Genomic DNA, 11,432 nt, shown 5'->3' with positions numbered 1-11,432 from the left:
TGACCATGATATATTACTTTAATAACTGAAACATTAATGGACAACAGTAAGCCCAAGAGACAATATCTGGAAGGAGGAACCACTCATTTCCGCTAATGTTTTGTTATCTTTCTGGCTGGTCTCAGGTATTTCTGGGAAATTGAGAAGCAATGTAGATGTTGGGTAATAGTGCAGGCTTCACTCTCATAGTGCCTGGGGCCAAATCCCCGCTTCCCAGATGACTGGCAGTGTGACCCAGCAAACGTATTACTTCTCCATGACGCAGTTCTCATCTGTAAAATGGAAGCAGTATTAGTCCTACTTTACAAATGTAGCCTAATGATTGGGTGGATGGAACTGCTGCATCGCACACACCAGCTCTTAATAAGCCTGTTTTGCTATTTTTCTTTTATTTTATCCATTTTTTAAGAATAAAACTAAAAGTTATTCTTTAATTTTGGAATTATTTTGTCAAATTGCCACATACTTGGTATGAATTTTATCATTGAGTCTCTCTAGAAACATGGCCCAACTCTTCATTCACTTATTTTCTTGTTGTGTCTCCCAGCAAATGCTGTATTTTTTGTTGACTTTATAACATTTGTACAGATTGGTATACATATATGTTGCACACAATCATATTTGCACACTCTCTGAGAAGTAGGGCCGGCAGAAATTATGTGGGCACGTTAGAAATCAATTATCTCTGAAGATTATTAGGGTATGGGAATTTTCTCACTTACAATTTTTTATACATTTTAAAATTTCTTTGCTGAACATTACCTATGTGATCAGAAAGATATGTTTTGAAAACAACTTTGATGTGCTATTATTCCAGTCCTTTGTACATCAGATCAAAGAGAAGTGCCTGTCAATTACTGTGTATTACATGTCACACAAGTATATTGGCAAAGAAGCTGCTGTTTAAAAAACAAAATGTGTCCTCAATTACGGAAGTGTATTTCAAGAGAACTGGATAAAATCCTGAAGCAAAAACAATTTTAAGTAGATGACTAAATTGGTTTCCTGAAAATGCCGCTCTATGTTCTCTGAAATCACCTCTTCCCTGCCTACATCTAGAGTTTCTTGGAATGCTTCAAAATATCTGGATGAGATCTCAGAGGATAATCTATCATGCATATGATTTACAGGACTGGAGAATTTCACCAAGCAAGAAACATTTTTAAATTTTTGTCAGCCCCAGATAGAAGTTTCTGGATTTCTAGATTTTAGAAGACATAGAACCATGAAGGAAAATGTTGACATTTAGTTAAATTGGAATAAAGAATGAGAACATGACCTATATATTGGTTTTTCCCCTTACGCTCTCATTATGTCATAAGGCATAGAGTTTGTTTGAGATTTGGGGGATCAAAGGTTACTACCACAGAAAGGCACCATCACAAGAACATGTCTGATCAAGAGGAGATTGTGCAAAGTCACAGACCCTTGCATAAGGCTGAGCCCTGCCTCCTCTCCACTGTTCTCATCCCTTTTCCACCACAACTTCTGCAGGCTGCTCACTGTCCCCCTGGCAGCCACCTGTGGGCCCCTAAGATGTTATGGAACATGTCCCCAAATGAGGCCTCTCAGATGCCATTTGCATTAACTGAGGGAAGGTGGAGAAAAGCCCAGATTGCAAAGTCAGGGTGGTGAAATGTTGCTTTCTGTGACAAAACAAATTTGTTTCCCTCTGATATATGAGCAAAGGTCTGTTGAATATCTAGAATGGGCATGTAGAAGGAAAGATAGTTTATCTTATCAGACTAAGGAAAGAGTGTTCTTAAGAGCAGTGGAACAATCTCTAAGATCAGAAGTTTTCTCTGATGACAGAAACTCCAGGGTGACAATAGAAAATACTTCCTGACAAGGTAGATACCAAAAGGCCTACTGAGTAGAAGTTGAAGTTGAATTTTTGACTAATTTGTAAGGGAAATACAATGCAAATAAACCCAGGAGGATCAAATCATTTTATATTAGCAAGGACTCCTGACTTCTACATCCTTGTTAGATCCACAAGGAAAATAGCATGGGCTTATATTCTATCAACTACTAGTTATCAAAAATTCAGCAGCTTAAACTATAGTCATTTTTTTATTTCACGAAGTTCCTTGGGAACAGGAATCTGACAATGATTAAGCCAGGTGGTTCTGTCCTCATGAAATTGTGGACAAGCTATTGGCTACAATTTGTCACCACTGAAGGCTTAACTGGAAGTCGTGTGGCTATTGGCAAGAGGCTTTAGTACTGCTCTGTGTGAGGTATTTTGTGGAGCTGTTCATGATATAACATCTCTTGGAGCAAGTAACTCGAGAGAGCCCTAGACATCTGCAGTGTGCCTTTCACAAATTCATCTTGGAAATGCCATGCTATCACTTATTGTATATTATATTGGTCACATAAACCTGCCCTTGTACAGTGGGGGAGAATACTACCCAGGGGCATGAACGCCAGGAGGCAGAGTTTGTTGGGCGCCATCTTGGAGGCTGACTGCCATAGCTATTGAAGGTATCTTTACTGATGACGTACAATTTCTACCAATTCGATTGCTCATTCTTTTGCATATGCTACTCAAGACTGATGGGGGACATGTGAATCCTGTTAAAATGTAGAAAATCTAAATGTGTTTGTAGAAACCATTAACTAAATAAACATTCTCTTTTCTTTTAGAGAAAGAAGGTTGTGTAAGAGAGAGGAAAGAGAAAATCTAGTCTTTCAGATCAAAATTTTTATTCCAGATATATTTTTATTTTTAAAAATTATTTTTATTCTGGATAAATATGGCTTTAAAATAATTCCTATTCCACAAACCTCTGTCCAAGCATCTCTGTTAACATTCAAGACATTTTCTGAACTTCGGAATAAGAGTAAAGGGAAAGTGTGAAACATTAGTATTCATGCTTAGTTGTAATGTTTTGTTGTTTTTTTTTGAGACAGAATCTCAAGCTGTCACCTGGGTAGAGTGCCATGGTGTTACAGCTCACAGTAACCCCAAACTCTTGGGCTTAAGCGATTCTCTTGCAGTAGCCTTCCAAGTAGCTGGGGACTACAGGTATAATTTTTTTCCTCTTTTCAAGAAATAAAAATATGGAATGCTTCACAAATTTGCGTGTCATCCTTGCATAGAGGTCACGCTATTCTTCTTTGTATCGTTCTAATTTTAGTATCTGTGCTGTGGAAGCAAGCACTATAATTTTTAATTTCTCAAAGAGAGGATGAGAAAGAGAGTACTGTGATCTAAAGTCTGACCACTTTGACCTCTGTAGATCCTATTAAGCAAACTGTTCAGTAAAATCAAGACTGTCAGTTAAACCTCTGAACACAGGCAGATTTTTTATTCATAAGGAGTCATTTCCTATCATGTCTACATGATAAGGGTGAGGGATGGAGTAAACATACATGGCTAGACTTATGAGGAAGTAAAATTTCTGTCTAAGCAATAGGTTTGAAAAGAATTTTCTGGGTTAAAGCACTAATCCTCCTATAGTTTTCTTTATATATATGTAAATGCTGAAATTCCTTTACAAGCTATTCAGACCTTTGTATTTATAAGACTTTTCTACTGTTTAAGAAACTATTCTCCTTAAGAGAACAAAGGAGGAGTCTTACTAGTCAACATATTTGTTGTAGCAACCAAGAAAGAGGAGAGAAAGTTCTAGAAGTGGAAAAGGGGTGGTCATACAGACATGAAGGTGAGCCAAAGGCAAATGGGATGAGGGAAAATAGATTTTCCATCTCAAATCCAGCTTCTTTTTAAAAGAGTTACAGCCTTTCTAGTTGCTGGCCACCTTGGTGAATTTGGATTGAGCTGGTGAGAGGCTGGAGAGAACAGAAGCGCTCCCCAATGCCACTGTGAAGGAAGGGCAGTGAAGAGCAGAAGAGAGGGAGGCAGAACAGGGCACTTGTGGATGGTGGGGTGGGGGGTCCCGGGGAGCCACCGGGTCTTCCCTATGATGAACGGATCTTTAGCTAGGTGCACCACATTTCCAAAATGTTTGATGTAAATGGATTTCTCATGCAAGCTGAAGAAGGGACTGAGTTCTGGGTTAATGCTGAGTTGAACAGAGATTGGCCTCCTGAATGTAGGAGCACAGGATATAAGAAAGGAATGGTGAGAAGATGAGCCTGAGGAATTAGCAGATGTCTTGGATTGTGTGTGTGCGTGGCTCCAGCTGTCACAAGCTGTGGAACTGGTAGTGGATCTGAATCAATTATTCCTGATTTTTCAAGCAGCAAGGAAGACCAGTTAATCTCTTGGTTTTGGCAATTTAGTAAAATCTTCAGTATTACTAAGGCTCATTTTGGCCTGGGTGCAGAGTTAAGATATTCGCTTCACATGGATATAACCCTGGCATGTGTGTCTGAGCACAGGCACACACATACGCACACACACACCCCAAAGGCTTTTCTGCTTTTCATGGAGCAACAATATATTGTTCTTATTTCAGACAAACAAATTCAGCTGATTTTGATCCTACCTTTCGTGTCATTGTTTGATGAATTGCCACAGATATTGCTATGCTGTCCCTTAGAGCATGGCCTTCTGTCAGTCATGGGGCACTTTTATTAAAGAGAATTACTTCTAATGGGTGCAGTCAGCTGAGGTCAATCATACTTGACCATCAAAGATCTTCACACCTGGGGAGGGAATCTCAAAGAAGGTGAGCTCTTTGGGTGCTCACAGGCTCATGTAGTCTCTCCCTGCCAGGTGAGTAATCAGCAGGCATCTCTGAATTCCACATTTTACAGATAGAACTATTCAAGAGCAACTTCCTGAAGCTTCCCATGGCTGTGCAGGCCCTTGTGGGGGTAAGAAGGGTCCACTGAAAAATCAACTCCTGAAAAGGTAGATATAACAAGAGAAGGAGATTTATTTCCCACATTCCCAGGGAGAATTATACAGAGTGATTTCTCAATACCCCAGTGGGGTCCAAACCTTTATATACCCTCATTTTAGAGGGTGGAGGGAGGTGAGGAATATAGGCAATTCCGTTCAGGGGCAACTTATGGTTACTAGGGAGGAGGAATAGATACTTGGGAGAATGGATAGATGGGGGGAAACATCTTGACTTGCCAATGATTTTATTTGCAAATTAAACCAACCTGAGAGACAGGTATTATATGTAAAATGATTTGGGTCAGGTCTGGTTGCATTCTTGATGTTCTTTCCTGTAATATATTGAGATTACAGTGAGAGGAAGAGAAGTCAGTTGCTCTTTTTGATGGGTCTGGCTTTATGCAGAAAGAGGGGACAGCCCCTTCTAAGGCCTGTTGATCTGAAAGGGCCTTTAATTCAAAATAGTCTTTACAGCAAGGAATCATATCTTGGAGTGAAATCTCCTGAACTCCTTCACTCTCATATCTTTTTTCAAACGTGATCCTGGTGGACTTTGGCCTCCTTGGATTGAACAAGTATTGATGGGAACACTGGAAATGCCAGTGTTCGTCCGGATAGCAGTCAAGTACGTAAGTGAGGCAGTGATGCAGACTGAAAGATAAATTTCACAACAGATGTGGTTCAAGTTTCTAAAGACTGTTCTGGTATTACTAATATGGTGACAAAGGATAGCAAGAGATCTAGACTTAGAGTAGAACCATGGCTCACCTATGCCACAAAGATTGTTTCAAAGTTCCACTCTTGAGTAAGATGACTTTACATTCTGGAAATGACCCATCCTAATTTTAAAAAAACTCTCAAAATTTGAGAATATAATTAGACATTGTTCAAATAGAAATTGTTTCAAATTGTTTCAAAATAGGAATGGTTTCAAGTTCCTATCTGAAATCCTAACTTTGCAGATTTGTAAAATGCTATCTCTCTCTCTCTCTCTCGTCTCTTCCATAGTTTTAAATTCCTTGAAGTGAGGAATGAGCCTCATTCCCCCTTGCATCTCTTAGAGTGCCTGGCACAATGCTGAGTACAACTGTGTTCAGTAGTATCCTGTGCTTTATAGCTTAGGTGTACTTTCTCCAGTTCTCTAGAAGTGAGGGAAAAAAATAACAAATGACCTCATTTGAAATCATGCTCCACATAAAGATCGTACAGTATGCAATTGAAGTCTGTAATCATTTACTTGTGGTAGATTTTCATCTTTTGACTATGTGGTTACAGGTAAGGGGAAGGGGTGGTTTGGCTCCCCTGGTGGGACTGAGGTTTTGATAAAAGCTCAAAAGAAAAACAGAAAGATGAAAGATCACTCACTACCCAAATTCTGTCACTGACTTGACACAGACATGACATTTCAACATGGTACATGCTATCAGTAGTTTGATCTTTTCAAATAAATTTTGCAGGTTTCTTTTTATGTTGAATAGTTGTGCTAGGTAGAATAAGAGGAATATATAATGAGGTAGAGAACCACTGGGATTCATTAACATGAGTGACCCCTTACATATGGTATTCATTGAATATTGGCAACAATATCCTTTGCCCAAAAGATTTGGAGAGGCTGGAGAATGTGTCTGGTGTCACACAGCTGGCCAGGGAAAAACGAGGCTGTGTCTAAAGCTCATGCTCTGTTACTATTAATATATTAGGGAGGACTTTATGGGAGATGGCACACACTGACTATTTGAAAGTCATTTCAAATTACAAAATTTACAGAAAAATTGCACAGCCACAGCTAAGAAAATGTGATTTATTTAGAATTCTAATAATTGCAGCATGTGCCCAAGATCCCTATTAAAACCATCTGAGACAGGGCATCTGGGGATGTGGGGAGAAAGCCTAGTTATGGAGGCTTTGGATTCTGGCTTTACCTTTTACTTTAGCAAAGTAACCAGCCTCTGAGGATCACATGGACAGTGTATACAAGGTCACAGCACCCAGAACCTGGCATACACTTACGCTCACTAGGTGTGTCAGAGTTTTCAAAAACATTGATGTTGAGACATCAGCTACCTGGGTAGCGCCTGTGGCTCAAGGAGTAGGGCACCGGCCCCATATACCTGAGGTGGCAGGTTCAAACCCAGCTCTGGGCAAAAACTGCAACAAGAAAAAAAAAAAAAAAGAGAGAGAGACCTCAGCTACCCACTTGTTGCAGAAATGTGCACTGCTCTTCTAAGAGACGTAATTGTGGGTTAGTTAACATCTACCAACCCAATTTAAGGGTGGTGAGTGAATGGCCACCTAGGTGGGGTTGGGGAGTTGCCCACAGGAAGGAAAAATAGAGTTAAAGTGAAATGTGACCATTTACAAAGATAATGTGAAAAATGGAAATAGAGCTTCATCAAAGATCTTCCAAACAGAGAAGAATGTGGTGGAAAGTGCAGTCACCCCTATTAACAGTCTGCTCGTCAGCCGCAGCTTATCAGTGACCTGGTTCCTGTGTCTTAACAGATAAGGAAAATGGGAGGTCATTAAAGAGAAGGCAGCTGTTCTATTTATTCTTGAGCTATTAGAGAAATTGACTTTCAGACTTAATACTCTGTTGGTGGGAAGTTGAGGAAGAAAGAGCTCAAGTTCGACTCACTGGTGGTAAGTGCCTTGGGAGTGTTTTCCAAAAATACTTTGATCTCAAAGGGAACTGAATTTTTACATGCAAATTTAAGTTGAAAATAGTTGCTATCAATTTTGCTCGTGAGGAAAATAGCATTACCAATGGCAGCATAAAGTTACAGGTGGGTGAAATCCCCAGCGATCTTGTCTATGTCCTGTGGATCTTTGGTCTAATGTGTTCAAAAGGTCTGGTGGAGGGTGGGGAAGGATGAGGGCTTTGCTGTGTACACACAGAGAGCTCATCGTCCAGAATCATTCTTTCTGGAATCCACTGAAACCCTGAAGTGTGGAATCTGTTCAGGTGTCAGAGAAGGTCAAAGAGCTAATGAAGCAAGGAGCTTCTGGCCCAGACGGGTGAGGGGAAAGCATGCAGGTGAGAAAATGGTGTCAGATCCTTCATAGAGGAGAAGTGCAGGAGGGAGATGGGAGGCCAGTGAGGGGCCAGGAGGGTCAGCAGGTCTCTTTGGAGGGCTGGGGAAAGGATAACTGATTTAAGTCTGCTGATGCCTGCTTTGAACCTCTGCTTGGTCCTGCATTCCCTTTCTCCCTGGAGGCTGCCCAACTGGGTCTGCAGAGCCAGACGTGGCAAAACTGGCCTCAAAGCATTGCCCACTGAGTGTCCGTTTTTCTTTGTAATTTACTCCAGACATAAAGAATTGGGAGGCGTGATTCTCTCTGGCTGTAGAAGTTCTCCCACCAGGTCCTCAGGCCAAGCTATTCACGTGTCGTTGCCTCCTAATCCCACCATGAACATTGTTCTCCCATCTTGGCTAGTCTGCGTCTAGTATTTGAAACAAAGCTCTGGACTCGTGCAAACCTAAATTTAATTCTCGCTCTTAACATTATTGCTGTATGACTCCAGGAAACTTATCTAACTTTTCTAATTCTTGAGTTTCCCAGCTGTAAAACCAGCAAGTTAGTACTGACACCAAGCTCAGAGGGTGGTTTCTAATGATTAGTATAGTACCTAGGCAAGAGTGAGTATTTAATCATCACAGACCTACATTGTCTTTTTTTTTTTTTTTTTTTACCTTTTCTGTTTTGGAAATGTTTATTTCTGTGCCCTACAGACAGGTGGCTGTGCTTGAATGCTGTCAAATCCCCAGAAGGACCTGGGACTCTCTCTGTTCTTGAATCGGTTGCTTAGATGAGGATGCTGCTCCAAAGTGTCTTTCTGCCTGCTGCCTCTGTGTTTGGAGAGAAGCTCTGGCAGATCTGGGATGTCTCTATTTTCTACATACCTGCTTTTCCTGAAGGGGAACTCTTCATCTCTGTCCTTCAAATTATTTGCCTGTAATCATGCCTGTCTCTACCCACTCTGTCTATTCATTGGTTTTCTAGCAGCACAGAGGCTGACAGCTGCAATGGAGAGGACATCCTAGGTTGGGGAGACTTTGAGCCAGGCTGATATACACAGTCAAGGGCAAACACAGTCTGGTGGGTGGGACACAATGCAGGAGTCCTCTGACTGCGGAGCTCTTAGAATTGTACGAGTGTACATGTGTGCGCGCAGGTAGTAAAGTCCTAGTGCAGGGTAGAGGGAAAGGTCCATCTTATCTGGAACACAACTCCAAGAGTAACCAAGAAAGTGGGAGGAAAATGGTTAGCCAGGCCAACTGGATTCCGAATAGGGGCTGAGGCCTGGGCTCAGCCACAGTGGGGAATAGAGAAATGAGGTGATGAGGGGGACATGGAGGAGGGATGGGAAAGCTCCAACTTGTCTGGGACACGTTTGTCCTTAGCACACTTGGAATAACATAGCAGCAGCAGCAGTCATCATTTACCAGGACTGCTGTGTACCAGACCCTGAGCCAAGTACTTTTCATACACCGCACTCTGTCCTTCTTGTGATAATGTTGTAAAGTAGAGATGGAGCCAAGACCTGGATGACTCAAATCCTGCACATCCAACTCATGCTGGTGAGGGCCCTGGGCTCCCACAGCAAGCATGGGCTGGGTCTGTGGCACAGGTGCTGGAACCAGGAGTGGCTGAGCACTGGGTGGAAGGGGAGGGAAACAGAATAAAGATGGTGTCCACTAAGATGTACCTGAGATGTAGACAAGATCTTATAACTTCAGCTTCAGATACTATCCTAGAACACTTGTGACTTTTGACAAATTCCTTGAGCAGGATGTAAGTGTAGATATTGGGTACTAATCTTAAGCCTATACTAAGCTTGTCTTCAAGACTTCCCTGTGCCTTCCTCTCAAGAGCTTTGTAGTCAAGTGAGATGAAGAGACTGAGGGTGGAGCCACTAAGCACGGGAGCCTCCACCTTCTTGAATACAGGGTACTGCAGCTGAGGCTCTCAGGGTGGGGTGTCACTGGTCAGCACTTTCCTAAAGTCCTGTTTAGTCTGGGTCCTTGCTTAATGAGAAAATGTTACCCACCCTATGCTGCAAGCTTGGCAGACATAACTCCACACCGCATCCAAGGGTCTCAATTCACCATCTGAGCAGAAAGAAACCTTTGACTCCAAAGAAAATCAGAGTCTTGACACCACATTCAAGACAAGTGTCCTTGGATTTCAGGACTTTGTAGAAACAGTAAACATAAGGAAGACCAAGATTTTGGTTGGGAATTCCCTCTTCCTTTTTCTGTTCTTGAGCAGGACTCTGATAGATTTGGGGGTATCATGTTTAAAATTGCTTTAATTACATTTTGATTTCTTTTCTTCTTTTTTGAGTAGTGGTTTCTGGAAATTTGAGCCAACTTATAGGCTGACAAATGTTTGTTGGACCATCATGGACATAGATACCAATTCAATGCATACACCTGCATACACCACCCTACCCCAGCCCCTGGCAGTGCCATGCCAGCACGCCAAGTGCAGAGAGGATTTGTCTGCCCGGGGAGGGAGAGTGACGTGATCATAGGGCATTGAGTTGAAACTCAGGGCCACTGTGGCACAAGGGAAATTATGTTGGAGGAGTTCTCTAGGTAACTAGCTCCTATGCAAAGTGAAAGTCTTTTAAATATGATGTGCACTGAGATTTTTAAAACTGAGACATTCTTAAATTGTGGTGACCAAACATGACTTTGGAATGGGGTTAGCTCCCACTTTCATTAAAGGAGTATTTTGAAGAAATGAGAGGTTCTGTGTCAACCTACCTTTTTCTTTTTTTTTTTTTTCCTGTCCTTTTTGCTCTCCTTCCTCTCAATCTGCCAATGACAGTTTGCACCTGGTCAAACCCAGGACTCACCCGCGTCTCATTTCTACTTCCACCTTTTTAAAATGAAAAACTTTTTTCTTTCTCTCTTCCTTCCTCCTCCTCCCTCCCTCCTTTTCTTCTTTCCTTCCTTTTTTGAGACCAAATTTCACTCTGTCTCCCAGCTTAGAGGGCAGTGGTGCCATCATAACTCACTGCAGCCTCCAAATCTTGGGCTCAAGGGATCCTCCCACCTCAGTCTCCAGGACTATAGGTGTGTACCACCATGACCAACTGTCAGGGCCCAGGACTGGCCAGGTCTCGGGCCCAGCTTAGGTAGGTTTTGGACACGGACCACTAAGCTACCTTGCTCAGGAAGAGTTTCTCGTAGATGCTTGAGGGCTATCTACTTTAGCTAGAGAGAGACAGTATCTTAGAGAGAGTAAAGGTCTTCTTAGAACAGATAGCTCTTAGTCTCTAGCGGAGCTTGGTAATCTTCAGCAGAGACGCCCTGCTGGCGTTCTGCAGGCAGGAGAGGAGACAGAGTCAGAGTAAGTGGATCCGTGATAGAATGCACATGCTCTTGACTGCCTTCTCCTCCAGCCTAATATAAGGCTGAGCTCGTGCTTCTCAACACCACAGGTGTAGAGACTGCCAATTCACCAATGGTCTCATCTCGTGAGCTCTCTCATGCTTGTTAGAACCAAATCTCTCTCCATGCCCTGTTCACCAAGGTGTTCCATTACAGGTATTTCTTATAACTCACTCCTCTTAGCCATAGGCTATACGGGCTGCTACATTTCCCCC

General features: G+C 42.1%; 1 non-coding gene across 1 annotated transcript; it reads right to left on the bottom strand.

Moving 5' to 3' along the window:
* Window positions 1–3,060: 3,060 nt before the first annotated feature.
* LOC111726772 lies at window positions 3,061–3,167 on the bottom strand. Its single transcript, XR_002774472.1, has one exon. It is a non-coding gene; the product is annotated as a U6 spliceosomal RNA (small nuclear RNA).
* Between the last annotated feature and the right edge of the window lie 8,265 nt (window positions 3,168–11,432).

This window comes from Otolemur garnettii, unplaced genomic scaffold (assembly GCF_000181295.1).
Source record: "Otolemur garnettii isolate 467f Iridium unplaced genomic scaffold, OtoGar3 scaffold00079, whole genome shotgun sequence".
Taxonomy (NCBI): Eukaryota; Metazoa; Chordata; class Mammalia; order Primates; family Galagidae; genus Otolemur; species Otolemur garnettii.
The sequence above is the reverse complement of the archived record's forward strand: the minus strand, read 5'-3'. Positions and strand labels throughout refer to the sequence as shown.